Source organism: Mandrillus leucophaeus, unplaced genomic scaffold (genome assembly GCF_000951045.1).
Source record: "Mandrillus leucophaeus isolate KB7577 unplaced genomic scaffold, Mleu.le_1.0 Scaffold167, whole genome shotgun sequence".
Taxonomy (NCBI): Eukaryota; Metazoa; Chordata; class Mammalia; order Primates; family Cercopithecidae; genus Mandrillus; species Mandrillus leucophaeus.
In genome coordinates, this window is record NW_012101665.1 from 3,817,186 (window position 1) to 3,835,738 (window position 18,553).

General features: G+C 39.7%; 1 protein-coding gene and 1 pseudogene across 2 annotated transcripts in view; one reads left to right on the plus strand and one right to left on the minus strand.

The window, feature by feature from the left end:
• The window catches only part of SLCO5A1 (solute carrier organic anion transporter family, member 5A1), a 155,424-nt gene that overhangs the window by 110,964 nt on the left and 25,907 nt on the right, over positions 1-18,553 (minus strand). The window lies entirely within an intron of this gene.
• Positions 9,087-12,688, plus strand: LOC105537015 (annotated as a pseudogene).

The window sequence follows — 18,553 nt, forward strand, 5'->3', positions numbered from 1 at the left end:
GAAAGAAAGAAAGAAAGAAAGAAAGAAAGAAAGAAAGAAAGAAAGAAAGAAAGAAAGAGAGAGAGAGAGAGAGAGAGAGAGAGAGAGAAAGAAAGAAAGAAAGAAAGAAAGAAAGAAAGAAAGAGAGAGAGAGAGAGAGAGAGAGAAAGAAAGAAAGAAAGAAAGAAAGAAAGAAAGAAAGAAAGAAAGAAAGAAAGAAAGGCATTTACCATATGACCCAGCAATTCCATTCTTAGATTACCCAAGATAAATTAAAATACATGTTCACACAACTAGTGCTGGAGAGCATCTCAAATGGTTTTGGGGGCAAGAAGGGGGTGGAGATTGCATAATGGCACAAGCAGACATTTTGGGTGATGGAAACATTATCATGATAGTAGTGGTAAATATAGGACTATAGATATTTGTCAAAGCAACCAAATTCTATACTTGAATTTAGTAAATCTTATTGTACGTTAAAATTATATCTGAATAAAATTGGTGTAAAAAATATAATTATTGACATAAGTTATTCTATGATAAATGCCTAACAGTGGTTCCAATAACTACAGACTTCAGGAGACAGAAAAGGAAGAAGAGAATGAATACTTATAACGTGCTTCCTGCGTGCTTTTTAAACATAATAGTAAATCCTGCCAACAAGTTATCTGAAAGATAAGTTTAGTTACTTTGCACTTTGAAGAAGGTGTCTGATCTTTGAAATAGTAAGGAATGCACCCAAGTCACAAAACTAGTAAGCAGTAGATTCAAGCCCAAGTCTGTCTGACTTTGAAATCCAAATACTACTCTACACCACATGGTTTCCCATGTAATTTAAATACAGCCACAAATGAAATCACACTTTAACCCAACAAATATCAAAAGCAAACCATCTAAAAGAAATCAAACCACCATTGCTGTTCTCCTAGCAGAAGGATATTATGTGCAACAGTCAAATAATACATAAGAAATCTCGACACCAAGTCCTAATCTTTTAAATAGAGAATCCTGAATAGTCACAGAAGCTATTATAATTTTCAGAGCAAAGTTATTATAGAGATGTTTGCATAAATACACTATGTGAAATTTTAAATTTACTTACACATTTTATCGAATTCTCAAGGACATTTCTGGAGTAACCTCATCATTTATAAAGCATTAATTCTGAGGCCTGCCTACAGATGATACGGTTATTATGTAATATTTAATAGTTCAAAATGGGAAGTTAATATACTTCTAAAAATACCAAAGAAACTAGTATATAAAAATGTCAACTGTGATCACCAAAAATTGCTTCTAGTTGTATCTAATTATCTCATACTCTCTTTAAGAGCTCTGCATTTCATATCAGGGATGGCCTGAATAAGTAACATTATTTCATACGTGGCAACTGTTTAGCTTATTGTCAATGATACAGATTTATCATGAGCTTATAAACCTCATGATCCATCCAATCCCTCAATTTTTAACTACTTCCAGGAAGTTTCACCAATAGGCAAATATGCTGAGGCACAAAAAAACAAATACTAGGAGCATTTTAAAAATAATTATAAGCGTCCCTAGCAGGCTTCAGTGCTTAAGCTACAACAATTAATGTGATGTACCAAATTTTCACAAGTGCAATGCATCTTTGCAGCTCATCTAATGGAGTTTGGGTAATACTATTCATTAATAAGAACCCTTAGAAACAATCGTTTATTTTTTTCTCCCCAGGAAAGTGATCTTTTCATGATTTGGCAAATGTGGGTGCACACACACACACACAACAACAACAACTTAATAGTTGTTTTTGTAGTAATCTACAAAATGGACAGGTAAAGTACATATTTGGTCATCTAGAATCCCTCAAAAAATTATCTTAAGTAGAACTGTGTAGATAATTGAAGAAAATGATGTCTATGTCAAATATTTGGAGAAAGCTCTAAATTAATGAATACTTTGATTACTTAAACAGCCTGAAAGAAATTAAGTAAAAGCCTTGACAATTCAGTCTAAGAAAATAGGGAGTAGTTAAGGATCTATTCCAAAATTTTGGAAGAAAGAGTGAAGATGCATTTAAATGTTAGTAGATTGAATTTGCAAAGCTGTCTGCATGGCAGAAGGCAAGGGAACCCCTTTGTAACCTAGAGCTGAGCAGCTGCCCCCTGCTGACTTGTCCTCATCCCTTCCCCACGAATGCAGCCAGAGTCCCACATCATCACCCACAGGATGAAATCAGAAGGAGCCTTACATCTTTTCAACTCGTGGCATCTAACACTGACACATCAACCTCTTCTTACAAAGAGTAACATTATTCTTTCCAACTTCTCATACATTTCTGACCAATCAAGATTCAGACCTGTACATGCCCTAAATTGACATATCATTTTCCTTTTCCCCCATTGGAAATGCTTCAAATATATAACTTTCTCTTTATGCCACATGATCGTTGCAATTTAATAGTATCCGGCCACTGACCCAAAAGAAGCAGTTAGTTTTGCAGACAGCCCTAGTTATCAGCATCCGCATGTGCTTATGCACCATGGCAGTTAATCAAGGTTGCCCGGATTGGATGATAACATGACTTCAGGTCCACAATCCCTCAGCCTAAACTCTTAAAGCTGGATGTGTCTTGGAATTAAGATTTTTTCACATTTTACAAAAGTAAAATGGTGCCTGAGGCTGTATGTTACATAACATCTCAGTCTGGAATGGCATTCCAAAATCAAGCACACTAATATTTCTGCAACAAACGAACGAGTATTCACACTAAGTATGATTTTGAAAATAGCCACAAATCAGGTCAGATTAGGCTTTGCCATCACGTGAGTTGTGAACTAACTATTGGATCTCAAAGCTTTTAGCTGAATATAGAAGTAATAGCAGAGGAATAGTAGCAGTGGAAAATCATTATGAGAACTGGTATACGCAAACAGATGCCAGGCACTAGCTATACATGATCTCCTTAAACTCCCCAACAACCTTGAGGTCAAAACTACTTTCAAGAGACTGTTTTACACAAACTGACTTAAAAACACTCTTTTTACAAGGCACATGATATATAAATGTTTTAAACCCCTCTCCCAAATCATGAATCAAACCGAATATTGTTATTAGCCCGTTCTTTTATTGGCTTTCTCATTTTGAATGACATTTCTGTTCTTGATTATAGGATTTTAATCTCATTAGAGTCCTACATAACAAATCCAGAGGTAGATTTAAAAGAAAAAAATCACACAATTTCAAATTATTTCAGGAAGGCAACCCTGAGATTATTCACTAGTTCAGCAACTCAAACCAAAATTACACACTAACAATTACCCCATTAAGGAGATTTGCTTCCTTTAGTGAAGTATGCTTATCCCATAAGTATGAAATTTATGTTTACTCTACCATTATAGGGGAAAAATTGATTTAAAAAAAAAATAAAAGACTGTACAAGAGCTCAAGGTGTTAGTACGGAACTGTATGGTAATCTGCTGAGTCTAGGACTTGTATACTGAGACCTATGAAAATCTCATTACTTATCTTAGCCCACCATCCCCATACGCAGCTCAAGTGGCCCTCAGTCTTCCTAGCTGTGTATTCTACATTTAACTTATTAATTTGGATTCGGACTCATCCAAATCATGCCAACTCAGCTTGCAAACTCCTCGCCCAGATTACATCTTGTGGAGGTTTTATAAACTTATTACTCTAAGAATTACTAACATCATAGTATATGAGGCTACAGTGATATGATAATCACCCCTCATATCTCCAGTAAACAATTCACTCTAACAACCTCGGTATAAACTGATTATACATATAATTATCATTTTTAATGTTCATCTTGTTCAAACAATGAATTAGATACTATAACAATATAATGCATTAGCATTTTATTCTTTAAGATGCTTCCCTACTGTGTACCTTAATTAAGGAACAAGGAAAGCATCCCAACTAAATTTATAGTCTTAGTATAATCTAAAATTATCTTCTCACAAATATGAAAGTCTTTGCTATTGCAAATGTCTTAGGTTGAGTTCCTTCAGAAGCCAAACCTAAAAGATTTGAATGCCAGTAATTTGGCATGATTCTGGAATCCATGTCTACTGTGCTTAAGGATACCACACCCTGTGCTGATTCATCTAAATACTATCTGTCTCTGAAATATCCCCAAACATATGTATTTATTACCACACACACAGTCATCTGTTTCAGTATTGTGTGTGTGTTCATTCCCCAAGAAACAGAATGCATTCTCAAGCAGTAAAACTGGCCCAGGACACAACACTGTGCCTCTTGGCTAATGGGCCTTAGCTACTATAGAGCACCATCACCTTCAGCCAATCTACCAAAGCTAATATGTCTCCATATTGTTGGTTTCTCTTTTGTCCATGTATTTTGTGTTTTGTAAACAATTTTGACCCATACTGTCTCAAAAATCAGTATGCAAGTAAGAGTGCTGGATGTGTGACAAAAGTTAAAACCTAGGAGAATCAACCCGAACATTGAAAGGCAAGAGGTTTTATCTCTCTTGAGGCATCATCAAGTAAGTGGTCAAAGACACTAAGAGTCTTCTATGTGGAATCATAAAAAGAGCTCAAATACACAGAAAGAGAATGAAACAGTGGTTACCACCTGCTGGGTGGGGGAGTGGTCAGGGAATGGGAAATGTAGGTCAAAGAATTCAAAATAGCAGATGCATGTGATGAACAAGTTTAGACATCTATCGTACAGCCTGAGAACTAAAGTTAATAAAATTATATTGTATATCCGGGTTTTTTGTTAAATAAGTGGATTTTAGCTGCTGTCTTATCACAAAGAATTAACTTTCTGAGATGATAGATATGTTCATCTCCTTCACTACCGTAACCTTTCTACTATCTATTAATATATGTATCCCACAAGATGTTGCAAACCTCAAATACATACAATAAAGTTTATTTTAAAATAATAAAAATATTGATAGTGCAACAGGGTGACTATAGTCAATAATAACTTAATTGTAAATTTTAAAATAACTAAAAGAGTGTAATTGGGCCAGGTGTGGTGGCTCACGCCTGTAATCTCAGCACTTTGGGAGGCCGAGGAGGGCAGATCACAAGGTCAGGAGTTCGCGACCAGCCTGGACAATATGGTGAAACCCCGTCTCTACCAAAAATACAAAAATTAGCTGCGCATGGTGGCAGATGCCTGTAATCCCAGCTACTCAGGAGGCTGAGGCAGAAGAATCACTTGAACCCAGGAGGCAAGGTTGCAGTGAGCCGAGATCATGCCACTGCACTCCAGCCTGGGTGACAGAGCAAGACTCAATCTCAAAAAAAAAAAAAGAAAGAAAGAAAAATGTAACTGGAGTGTTTGTAACTCAAAGGATAAATAAGGAGATGAATACTCCATTCTCCATGATGTGCTTATTTCACACTGCATGCCTGTACCAAAGCATCTCACGTACCCCACAGATATATATACCTACTATGTATCCACAAAAATTAAACATTAAAAAATGTAATAATAAATACTAAAAAAGTGGGAGAAACATATTTGTAACATTTATCTCACATAAAGACCTAATATTCTTAACAAATTTTAACTATTAAAATTGAGGAAAGAGAGCCAGGTGTGGTGGCACACACGTGTAGTCCCAGCTACTTGGGAGGCTGAGCTGGGAGACTCACTTGAGCCCAGGAGTGTGAGCCTTCAGTGAGCTGTGCCTGTGCCTGTGAATAGCCACGGCATTACAGCCTAGGCAATCTAATGAGACTCTATCTCTAAAATAAAAATAAATAGAGGAAAGAAACTATGATACATGCACACATCAAAATAATATGCAGCTTTAAACTACAATAAACAAGAGCAGTATAAACTAAAAGCAAAAAGAAAAAAGGGCAGTGAAGGTGAAGATCAGCAGTCACATGGGATTGGTGAAGGGAGCCTGCTGACATTCTGAGGGCATCATAAACAGACTGCAGCCCAGGAAGACTGAGCAACAGCTGGGTGAGTAGAACCGGAAAGAACAAAGGCCAGAGGCACATCATGACTTCAGGGGATTTGAAGAGAACAGAGAGCTGTTGCCAGGACTGCCATTGTACAAACAGCATATTCCCTTCCAATGTTAATTACATAGAAAGAAGGAAGGGAGGAAGGAAGGGAGGGAGGAATGGAGGGAGGAGGAGAGAAAGGAAGGGAGGGAGGAGGGAAAAGAATAAAGGCCTGGAATTTCCCCATTCTGCTGGCTGTCAGAGGGTGCAGAACTGAGGCTTCCTCTGTTCCCGCACCCTAAAGGTCCTCTGATCACATCCCCTTGCTCCCTCATTCTTGGCTAGCTGAGCTCCCATCACCACCCACCACCTGAGTGTTCTAGGGTATATTTCAAAGGCGCAGAAACTGGGGGCAAGAACACGCACAGAGCCATCTCAGCATGATCACTCTGCAGGGACAGAGAAACGTGAAACCTCTGCAAAACCAGAATGGCAGCAATCACGAGCAAATGAGTAGACACTGTAAATCCAAGACATGGATGTACTGAGTCAGGAGATAAGAGATTTGAGGGAGGGATACTATATCGTTAAATTACAGTCATTAAAAATTGTGCTTTGTTTGTTTAGAAGAAAAATATTAAATTCATGACAAATATTTAATACATTTAAATTTATCTGAGATGTAATGTTTCCCTCCTTCCAAGTCTGCAGTGCTGCTCTGCAGTTTTCATTTGACACAGCAAGTTCACACCTTGTGGCAGAGACTATGTTAGGTACTGAGATCATGGACACGACTGAGAAATAGTAACTTCCCTCAAAGAGCCCAGAGTCCAGTGGGACAGCATCCAGGTCATTAACAACAGAAGCATTTGCTCTGAAACTAGGATTTTACTAATTGGAGTTTTATTTCATCTTTAAAATCCTATACCCGAGAATTTAAAGACCTTCTCTAATAAGTGAATTACAGAAAGCTTGCTTTGGGAGATAGTCAAGCAAATATTGATCTGACCATTAAAAGAAGCTCAGACTATCAGGATAAACAACATTATAAATAGTAAAGTCAAAACAAAGTCAACAAGGAAAAGATCCAAGTCAAAATTCTGTCTTTGCTTTTAAATAAAATGAAGTATTTTTATTCTAGCATCTATTTTTATCAAATATTAGATATATTAATTCATCTGTCAATATTCTAGCTATTACCCATCTTCTTCTGTAAAGCACTGGGGTGTTAGAAAATGTAAACACCCTTAGAAATAGTATAATTTAGTTGGAGAGAAGAAACAGACAACAGAAATGTTAAACGATATAGATTAACAACATTTCAGCATAAGAAAATCTCAAGTCAGTCTGTGATTAACGGCCAAACAGAGCAGGGCTATTGCAATTTACAAAGAAAAAAAAATGAACATTTCAGACGAGTGTATATTAAAGGAAGATCTTGAAGGACAAGTAAAATTTGGACATAAAGGAAGCAGGAGGGCAAAAGTGCTACTGTACAGAAGTATGGTAGGAAAAGACCATAAATAAGGTAAGTGGTGAATTATTTGAGATAGCAGAGATTGAGTAATGTGGACAGCTTTCAATGTCGAGCCAGAAAATTGGATTTTATCCTCGGCAATGGGGAATGTAAGGAGCCTCTGCTAGTGTTTGAGCAAACGAATGATATAAGGTGGTATTTTAAGAGCATTTGTCTGGCTTTACTATGCAAGAATTAAAAGGAAGTCGATGGATAAGAAAAACCCAATAGTCCAGACATGAAGTGGTAAGGATCAGAAGTAGGTTGGGACAGTGGACAGTAGTGTGAGAGGTTTAGGAGAAAAGATTCATAAGACTTGATAAGTTATTAGAGACCAGGAGATTCACTGGTCTCAACAACAGGTGGCCAAGGGGAAAAAAAAAATCATTAATGAAATTAAAAAGTCAAGATGGAAGACATTTCGAAGAGGGTGAAAGCTAATGGAAGTAGGTCATAAAACTGAGTTAAAAGCACTAATCATAGGACTTAATGTAGTGAGTGGTATACACTCTTTGGAAAAAAAATCGTAGTAAATATACTGTTTTTTGGGGTTTTGGGGGGATTTTTGTTTTGTTTTGTTTTGTTGCTGTTGTTGTTGTTGTTGAGATGGAATCTCGCTCTCTGCCCAGGCTGGATGGAGTGCAGCGGCATGATCTTGGCTCACTGCAGCCTCTGCCTCCTGGGTTCAAGCGATTTTCCTGCCTCAGCCTCCCAAGTATCTGGGACTACAGGCATGCACCACCACACCCAGGCACTTTTTTTGTGTTTTTAGTAGAAACGGGGTTTCACCATACTGGCCAGGCTGGTCTCAAACTCCTGACCTCAAGTGATCCACCTGCCTCGGCCTCCCAAAGTTCTGGGATCACAGGCGTGAGCCATTGTGCCCAGCCAATATACTGTTTTTAAATAATATTTTTTTCCTAACTATAAAGTAACTTAAGTTCAGTGCACACAAATTTGGTATCAAAAAAAAAATCCAAAGAAATAAAAGTCATTCAGAATCCTACTACCCAGAGATGGCTACTTTCACAGATGTCTATCCTTTGAGACCTTTTTTTCCCATGTCAATAAAAATAATAGAGCCGACATGGGGGCTCACGCCTATAATCGCAACACTTTGGAAGGCTGAGGCAGATGGATCAGCCTTGGCCTATCCTCTTGAGGTCAGGAGTTTGAGACCAGCCTGGCCAGCATTGCAAAACCTCTCTCTACTAAAAATACAAAAATTCGCTGGGTATGGTGGCATGCGCCTGTAATTCCAGCTACTCGGGAGACTGAAGCATGAGAATCACTTGAACCCAGGAGGCAGAGGTTGCAGTGAGCTGAGATCGCCCCACTGCACTCCAGCCTGGGTGACAGAGTGAGACTCTGTCTCTAAATAAATGAATAAATAAATAAATAAATAAAATTTTTAAAAATGAGAGGGAAGGGGAGTAGAGGAGAGAGAAGAATGGCTAAGATTTATTGACTGCCTATTACATTCCAAACATTAGTCTAAGGTCTTGACACATATTAACAGTTATTCTTTGCAACAGTTCTATGAGCTAGATAATATTACTATCCCTTTAAGCAGATGGAGAAACCAGGGCCCAGAGAGATCAAGTCTGCTGAGGCTGCCTCACTTGTTGTGAGGTGGGCAAGCAGCAGACATGGCACCCTCTGGGAGTCATGGTTTCCCTGGCAGTCTTGGTGCTATTGCTTTGGAGGACATGGAAAGAAACAGAAGAGGTGGCAGAGAGATTTATGCATTATCATGGATGAGAACTGAAGACAGTTGCTGGAAGGAGATTGGATGATAGAATTTTGTGCCCTGTGGTACCCCGCTTGTCAAAAGCTTCCACCAGAATGGGAAAGTTTTGTTGAATGGGGAGAAGTTCTTCAGGTTAATGTAGCAAAAGTAGATGTCACAGGGCAGCCAGGACTGAGTAGACAGTTCATCATAACTGCTCTCCTACTATGTATCATTGTAAAGATGGTGAATTTAGACACCATCAGGGTCCAAGGACTAAGAAGGACTTCAGAAACTTTATAGGTGATGAAGAGTGGAAGAGTATTGAACCAATTCCATCATGGTTTGGTTCAGGTTCTTTTCTGATGAGCAGTATGTCAGCACTCTCAGCACTCTATGTGGATCAGGATTTGCCATGCTATTTTACTGAAGACTTTAGATTACTGGTTTGGAAATTGTATACAGTTTTTGCTTTAGCAATTCTGCTTTCAGGGCCATTTTTAGGACTCTTTCTGATATTTGTGGCATATTGCCTTTGTCCTTCAAAAAGGCATAGACTGCAGCCATACTTGTTATATTAGTTCATTCTTGCACTGCTCTAAAGAAATATCTGAGACTGGGTAATTTATAAAGAGAAGAGGCTTAAGTGGCTCACGGTTCTGCAGGCTGTACAGGAAGCATGACAGCTTCTGCTCAACTTTGGGGGAGGCCTCAGGAAGCTTACCATTATGGCAAAAGGCAAGGGGGAAGTTGGTTCTTCACATAGCCCGAGCAGGAGGAAGAGAGAGAGGGAAGAGGTGCTACACACTTTTAAACAACCAAATCTCACAATAACTGACTCACTCTCTATCATGAGAACAGCACTAAGGGGATGATGCTAAACCATTCATGAGGGACAACCCCTGTGATCCGATTACTTCCCACCAGGCCCCACCTCCAACATTGGGGATTACAATTCGGCATGAGATTTGGGTGAGGACACAGATCCAAGCCATATCACTCAACCTCTGGCCCTTCCCAAATCTCACATCCTTCTCACATTGCAAAATATAATTATCCCTTTCCAACAGTCCCCTCAAAGTCTTAACTTATTTCAGCATTAACTCAAAAGTCCAAAATCCAAAGTCTCATCTGAGACAAGGCAAGTCCCTTTGGTCTATGAGCCTGTAAAATCAAAAACAAGTCAGTAACTTCCAAGACACAATAGGGTACAGGAATTGGGTAAATACTCCCATTCCAAAAGAGATACATTCAGTAAAAGGGGCTTCAGACCCTTTATAAGTCCAACAAGTCCAAAATCCAACAGGGCAGTCGTTAAATCATAAGCTTCAAAAGAATCTCCTTTGACTCCATGTCCCACATCCAAGGCACTCTGATGCAATGGGTGGGCTCCAAAGGCCGTGGGCAGCTCTGCCCTGTAACTTTAAAGTGTTCAGTCCCCAAAGCTGCTCTCTTGGACTGGCATTGAGTGCCTGTGGCTTTTCCAGGCTGAGGGTGCAAGATGACAGTGGATCCACCATTCTGGGGTCTGGAGGATGGTGGCCCTCTTCTCACAGCTCCAGTAGGCAGTGCCCCAATGGGGACTTCATGTAGGGACTCCAATCCCACATTTCTCCTCTGCACTGCCCTAGTAAACAGTCTCCATGAGGGCTCCAACCCTGCAGCAGGCTTCCATCTGGACATTCAGGCTTTACCATACATCCTCTGAAATCTAGGTAGAGGCTCCCAAGCCTCAGCTCTTGTGCTCTGTGCACCAACAGGGTTAACACTGCATGGAAGCCTCCAAGGCTTATAGCTTACACCCTCTGAAGCATCGGCCCAAACTGTACCTGGGATCTTTTGAGCCATGGCTGAAGTTGGAGCAGCTGGCATGTGAAAAGTAGTGTCCCAAGATTGTGCAGGGCAGGGGGCCCTGGGTCTGGCCCATGAAATCACTCTTCCCTTCTAGGCCTCTGGGCCTATGATGGGAGGAGTTGTCATGAAGGCCTCTGAAGTGCCTTCAAGGCCTTCTTCCCATTGTCTTATCTATTAATATTTGTCTTACTTTTAACTATGCAAATTTATCCATCCTGACTGAATACCTTCCCAGAAAATGAGGGTTTTTTTTTTTCTACCACATGGCCAGGCTGCAAGTTTACCAAACTTTTATGTTCTGCTTCCTTTTTAAATATAAATTCCAGGGCTGGGTGCAGTGGCTCACACCCGTAATCACAGCATTTTGGTAGGCTGAGGCAGGAGGCTCACTGGAAACCAGGAGTTTGAGACCAGCCTGAGCAACACAGTAAGACCCTGCCTCTACTAAAAATACAAGAAAATTAGCCAGGCATGGTGGTGTATGACTACAAACCCATCTACTCAGGAGGCTGTGGTGGGAGAATCACCTGAGCCTGGGAGGCAGAGGTCTACAGTGAGCCATGATCATGTCACTGCACTCCAACCTGGGGAACAAAGCAATATTCTGTCTGAAACATTTTATATATATATATATATACACACACACACACACACACACACAAGTTTCAGGTCATTTTTTTGCACACACATATAAGCATAAAATGTTAGAAGCAGCCAGGCCATATCTTGAACACTTTGCTGATTAGAAATGACTTCCACTAGATACCCTAAATCATCTCTCTCAAGTTCAAAGTTCCACAGATTCCTAGAGCAGAGGCACAATGTAGCCAGACTCTTTGCTAACACATAGCAAAAGTGACCTCTAGTTTCTAATCTGTTCCTTATCTCCATCTGAGACCTCATCAGCCTGGACTTTATTGTACATACCACTATTGGCATTTTGGTCACAACCATTTAACAAGTCTCTAGGAAGTTCCAAACTTTCCATTATCTTCCTGTCTTCTTCTGAGCCTTCCACACTCTTTCAACCTCTACCTATTACCCAGGTCTAAAGTCACTTCTACATTTTCAGGTATCTGTATGGGAATGCCCCACTCCTCAGTACCAATTTTCTGTATTAGTCCTTTCTTGTACTGCTCTAGAGAAATACCTGCAACTGGATAATTTATAAAGAAAAGAGGTTTAATTGGTTCATGGTTCTACAGGCTGTACAGGAAGCATGATGGCTTCTGCTTGGCTTCTGAGAAGGCCTCAGGAAAGTTACAATACAGGCAAAGGCAAAGGGGAAGCTGGAACTTCACATGGCCGACGCGAGAGGAAGAGAGAGAGGGAAGAGGTGCTACACACTTTTAAATAACCAGATCTCATGATAACTCACCCACTCACTATCACAAGAACACCACAGAGTGGATGGTGTTAAATCATCCATGAGTGGCCACCCCCATGATTTAATCACCTCCCACCAAGCTCCACCTCCAACACTAGGGATTACAATTTGACATGAGAGTTGGGCGGGGACACAGATCCAAGCCATAGCACCAGCCCAAAAAATTATTACCAGAATCTTCTCAATCTTTTAACAACGTGGAGGAGGAATAAAAGGTGGATGAAGAAGTTTCCAAAGAGGAAGCTGAAAGTAAAGAAGGAATAAAGAAAGGTTTTCCATAGAATACCATAAATTGGCCATGGATAAATACTAATTTTTATAGTTATCTTAATATTATGATTTTGACAAAAATAGAAGATTAATCATTTCTTTTGGTTTGAAGTGAAATGTTACTTGCTTGTATACATATTGCAGGGCTCAGACTATACTGTCATTAGATTGAGAGTCTACATTCAGAACATAAAAGCACTAAGTATAAAAGTTTGAAATATGATTTAAGCACAGTGTGGCGGTTTAAATAGTTTAACTTTTGAAAAAACACTGCCAAGCAGTGTGTTTTTTTAATAATAACCTGTTTCAAGTGTGAGTTTTGAAAATTTATATTTTACAAGTATTATATTATTGGAGGTATTTAAGAAGTTTACTTTAGAGAAAAAGATTTCTCATCTAGTACAGTTTTTCTTCATTTCACCGTATGAAAAGAAGAAGATACTTCCCACAAATAAAAAGAAATATCCCACAAATGGGAACTTTGCCCACTGTCTCAAGAAGTGTGTATTTCAATAACAACTCTGTGGTCTTTTTAGAGATATAATCAAATTCTTTTTCATACTTTTAGATTATGTAACTAACAAAAACTACATCACATTAATTATAGTTTTCTACACACAATAATGCAGGATACGCTATTGATTTAAGACGTTTTTAACTGTCCGTAATATTCTCTTGATTCCTATAAAGGTTGTATTAATCCATTCTCCCACTGTTATAAGAACTTACCTGAGACTGAGTAATTTATAAAGGAAAAGGGTTTGATTAACTCACAGTTCAGCATGGCAGGGGAGGTCTCAAGAAACTTACAATCATGACAGAAGGGGAAGCAAAAATGTCCTTCTTCACACGGCAACAGCAAAGAGAGGTACTGAGCAAAAGGGGGGAAAGCCCCTTATAAAACCATCAACTTTCATGAGAACTCACTATCACAAGAACAGCATGAGGATAACCAATGGTTCAATTACCTCCCACCAGGTCCTTCCCACAACGTGTGGGGATTATGGGAACTACAATTTAAGATGAGATTTGGGTGGGGACACAGCCAAACCATATCAAAGGTTGATTTCCTTTTTTGTATTTTTCTTATTTGCCATGGACTCCATTTTTTATTTTTCAAATTAGATAATAATTTCCTGAAAATATTTTTCATGTTTTGGTAAATGGTATTTTTTGTTGTTTCAAACTAAAGTTTACTGAAAGATCCATCAAATTGAGCTATCTGTTGATAATTTGAATTTTGGTCACCTATTTAACGTTTTATATTATTCTGCCGAACTTCTATTTGAACTTTTTTCTTCTTTCTTTTTTGGATGTAAAGGTGAACATTCCTGATTTATCTGATTTGGAAAAGCCTTGGTATTTTACATTCTGAAAATTCAAATGCTTGACTTTTTGTTTTTGTTTTTGTTTTTGTTTTGAGACAAGGTCTTGCTCTGTCACTCAGGTTGGAATGCAGTAGCACAATCACAGATCACTACAGCCTTGACCTCCCAGGAGAAGGAGGAGGAGAGGCCTGCCCAAACTAGCATACTGCCTCTTGCATGATATGCTTTATAGCTTATACCAGTTTGAACAGATAACAATGGGACACAGTCATTCATTCATTCTTTAGCCAAGTCTCTAAACTTTGCTAGTCTATATGAACAGCATAATTCCTAGGGAAAATCTCACCAAAGGGCTACCAACTGGCATCTTTTCTTTAATATATTTATTTACTAGATGGCTGCTCTCCCTTTGATTCATTGGGATTTCTCAACTTATTGAATCCAGTAGTCAGCATAGGCTACATTACACTGCAGTAAGAAGCAGGCTTAAATATCTTAGGGTTTATAATCATGAAGGTTTATTCCTTGGTCACAATTCATAATCCATTCAAGGGTCATCTGGGATATCTGCTCCATGACTTCTGATTCCAGAACCCAGGCAGATGACACCAGAATGTTGCCACCCCTGTGACAGAGGAAAAGGGTGTTCCCGTAGCAGTTAAGTGTTCTGGCCTGGGTATATCCCTTGCAGAACTACATGGGACTGTTTGTCTAGAATTTGTTACATGGCCCCATCCAACCCCAAGGGGGCCAGAAAGTACATTCCTACCCTGGGCCCAGAATGAGGAGAACCCACACTTGTGAATAGATAATAATGGAACGTATACACCTTCATTCTTTCTTTAAACAATGCCCAAACTTTGTTGCTCTATAGGAACAGCAGAATTCCTTAGGAAAATCTCACCAAAGAGCTCCCAACTGGCGTCTTCTCTTTAACACAATTATTTACCATGACTTTACCTTACCTATACACAGCTCACATCCTAAGTCCTCAGAACCCTCAGGTCCCTGTCACACCTTGACCAAGATTCTATTGCTAACATCCCTTCAAGGCAAAAGTTGTCAAATATAGATATCTTAAATTAGTAGAGCTGAAAAGACCTTAAGGAATATTTGGATCCCTCCTATAGATAAAGAAAAATCAATCCAAAGTAACTCGTATAGCTAGTAAAAAACTAAAATCCAAGAGTCTTTTTTTTCCTAATTATTTCCTCAACAATTCCTTGGAAAGCAAACAAGAAAAAGATAGATTTCATGTGTTGTGAGATTTACTGTTTGTATTCAAATCAACTATGAATTTCATAAAAATGGAAATCAATGGTAAAATATTTTACAGCAAAGTACATTACCATAGATCTTAGTCTTTCTCCATTGCTTCTTTTTTTTTAACCAACATTTTATGATTTAGAGTTTTACATCCTCTGACAGATTTTATTTTAATTACTTGTCTGGGAAGTATATTCATTTGAAAGCAAAAATAACCTAGATGGTGGTATTTGATGAATGTATTTATGTGAATCTCCCAGTGCTTTTCCTTTGGCTTAACTGACACAAGGCTCCCAAGTCAAAAAAAATCAGTAGTCACTCACCCAGAGTGACTCCAGGATCCTCAGAGAGCAAACAGTGCAATCTCCCATTTTGGCTGAGGAAACTACCCAGTTTAGGCAACAGACGCCAGGTCCTACATTCACAAAATACAAGAGCAAAGTCTCAAACCTCATCTTCCACCCCCAAACTCAGTGTTCCTTCCACCGCCTCATGTCACCTCAAGCTTTATTATTTGGAACAGGCTATTTCATTTCTCTGCTCCTCAGTTTTCCCAGTTGGAAAATGAGAGAGTAGGAGTTGCTAGATCAAGATTTCCCAAATGCGTTTCAAAGAACATCAGTCTGCGAGGTGATTGAGGGAGTAAAAGTTTCATGGTCATGTAAATTTGAGAAAAAAATACCTTATCCTTCTCCTGGAGATTAATAATGGGGATCAGCACAATAAAAACCTTAGGAAAATTCTTCAATAAAGAAAAACATTTAATGTCAGCCAGGTGCAGTGGCTCACACCTATAATCCCAGCACTTTGGGAGGCCGAGGTGGGAGGATTGCTTGAGTCCAGGAGTTCAAGACTAGCCTGGGCAACATAGTGAGACCTCATCTCTACAAAAATAATGAACAGAATTAGCCAGGCTGGTGGCGCATGCCTGCAGTCCCAGTTACTCAGGAGGAGGAGGTGGGAGGATCACTTGAACCCTGGAGGTCAAGGCTGCAGTGAGCTGGGATTGCACCTACAGCTTGCTCTATAGCCTGAGCAACAGAGCAAGACCCTGTTTCAAAAAAAAAAAAAACTAAAAAAAAAGTTTTAATGTTGTTGAAACGAACATTTCCTAAACGTATCTGGTCACAGGAATATTTTTGTGTGTGACTCTTACCAACATTCTGCCGCCCGCTCTGACCACTCTCCCTGCCTCAACTCCCAGTAAGACCAGCCTCTTCCTGCTGAGGCTCCAACACACCAAACACTTTCCTACCTCAGGCCTTTACCCTGCCACTCCTCTCCCTGGAGGTCTCATCTCCTCGAAGAGATCCTCCCTGGCCACCACTCTCCTACAAAGAGACCTACTTTGTTTGCTTTTTCTTCATAGCCCTTATCCCAGACAAACATTGCATGATGTATGTTTGCCTCTTGCACCAGCATGAGGCTCCCTGAGGCAAGAACTTCATCTTGTGCATCAGCGTAACCTCCAGCACCCACAGCTCTGTCTGAGAAAAATATTTGTTGAATGAATTAATTAATGAACCAATCAATGAAGCCTGTGAGCTTCATGTTCTATAGAACATACAGTATTATTGGCTGGGCACAGTGGCTCACACCTGTAATCCCAGACCAGCCTGGGAAACATGGTGAAACCCTGTCTCTACTGAAAATACAAAAAATTGGCCGGGTGCAGTAGCTCACACCTGTAATCCTAGCACTTTGGAAGGCCAAGGTGGGTTGATCATCTAAGGTCAAGAGTTCAAGATCAGCCTGGCCAACATGGTGAAACCCCATGTCTACTAAAAATACAAAAAATTATCTGAGCATGGTGGCATACACTTGTAACCGCAACTACTTGGGAGGCTGAGGCAGGAGAATCACTTAAACCTGGGAGGCAGAGGTTGCTGTGAGCCAAGACCACGTCACTACCCTCTAGCCTGGGTGACAAACTAAGACTGTATCTCAGAAAAAAAAAAAATTAGCCGGGCATGGTGCCGGGTGCCTGTAATCCCAGCTACTTGGGAGGCTAAGGCAGGAAAATGGCTTGTGAGCTGAGATCGTGCCACTGCACTCTGTTTCAAAAAAAAAAAAAAAATGAAGTCTTGTTAGCAAACCAGTGATATTAGCATAGCATCACCTGGACCCTTTTTAGAAATGCAAATTCTCAGCTTCCCTCTACCTTCTTGGAGTGGAGCCCAGCAGTCTGGGTTTGAACAAGCCCTTCAGGTGATTCTGAAGCTCAGTAAAGTGTATGGCTGGGCGTGGTGCCTCACACCTGTAAACCCAACACTTTGGGACACCAAGGTGGAAAAATTGCTTAGGTCAGCATTTCAAGACCACCTGGGCAACATAGCAAGATTCTGTCTTTACAAAATTGAAAAATTAGGCTGAAGTTGGAGGGTCACTTGAGCCCCAGAGTTTGAGGCTGCAGTGAGCTATGATCATGCCACTACACTTCAGCCTGGGTGACAGAGCAAATAATAAAAATAAAATAAAATAAAATAAAGTTTGAGTTCCACACTCCCTTCCTCACCTCTCCACTGGGGAAGGGGATAGGAAAGGAAGAAATCTCAAAGAGCAGCCAAGAAGTAATGTTGAAAAATAAGAATTCTAATTACAGGAAAATAAGGTTAGGAGAGAGTTGCCTTCCTTGTGGGAGCAAGCAAGAGACCATGCAACAATTAAGTCTGACTAGATATATGTGAGTTTTTCACTGTCCTCTGAGGCTAGACATTAGAATTCTCAAGAAAGAGCATAAGATAAAATCAGTCCTGTAAGCAAGACATTTTTGCTAACATCCAAAATCTATACCTTAAAAATTACCAAAGTTGTAAGCTTTTTGTATTTTCTTTTTTGTTGTTGTTGTTGTTTTTGTTTTTTATTGTTGTTTTTTGAGAAGGAGTCTCACTCACTCTGTCACCCAGGCTGTAGTACAGTGGCATGATCTCAGCTCACTGCAACCTCCACCTCCTGGGTTCAAGCAATTCTCCTGCCTCAGTCTCCCAAGTAGCTAGAATTGTAGGCACGGGCCACCATGCCTCTGGCTAATTTTTGTATTTTTAGTAGAGGTGGGGTTTCACCATGTTGCCCAGGCTGTTCTCAAACTCCTGACCTCAGGTGATCCACCTGCCTCGACCTCCCAAAGTGCTGGGATTATAGGCATGAGCCACCATGCCCAGCTGTTTCTTGTATTTTCTGAGTTTATTTATTTCTCTGATGCTCTTATTAGTATTTGTGTATGCCTTCTTCAGCATGCCAAGGAAAACAAAGGGAAGGTGGTTGATTATCTGTTTTGGTTAA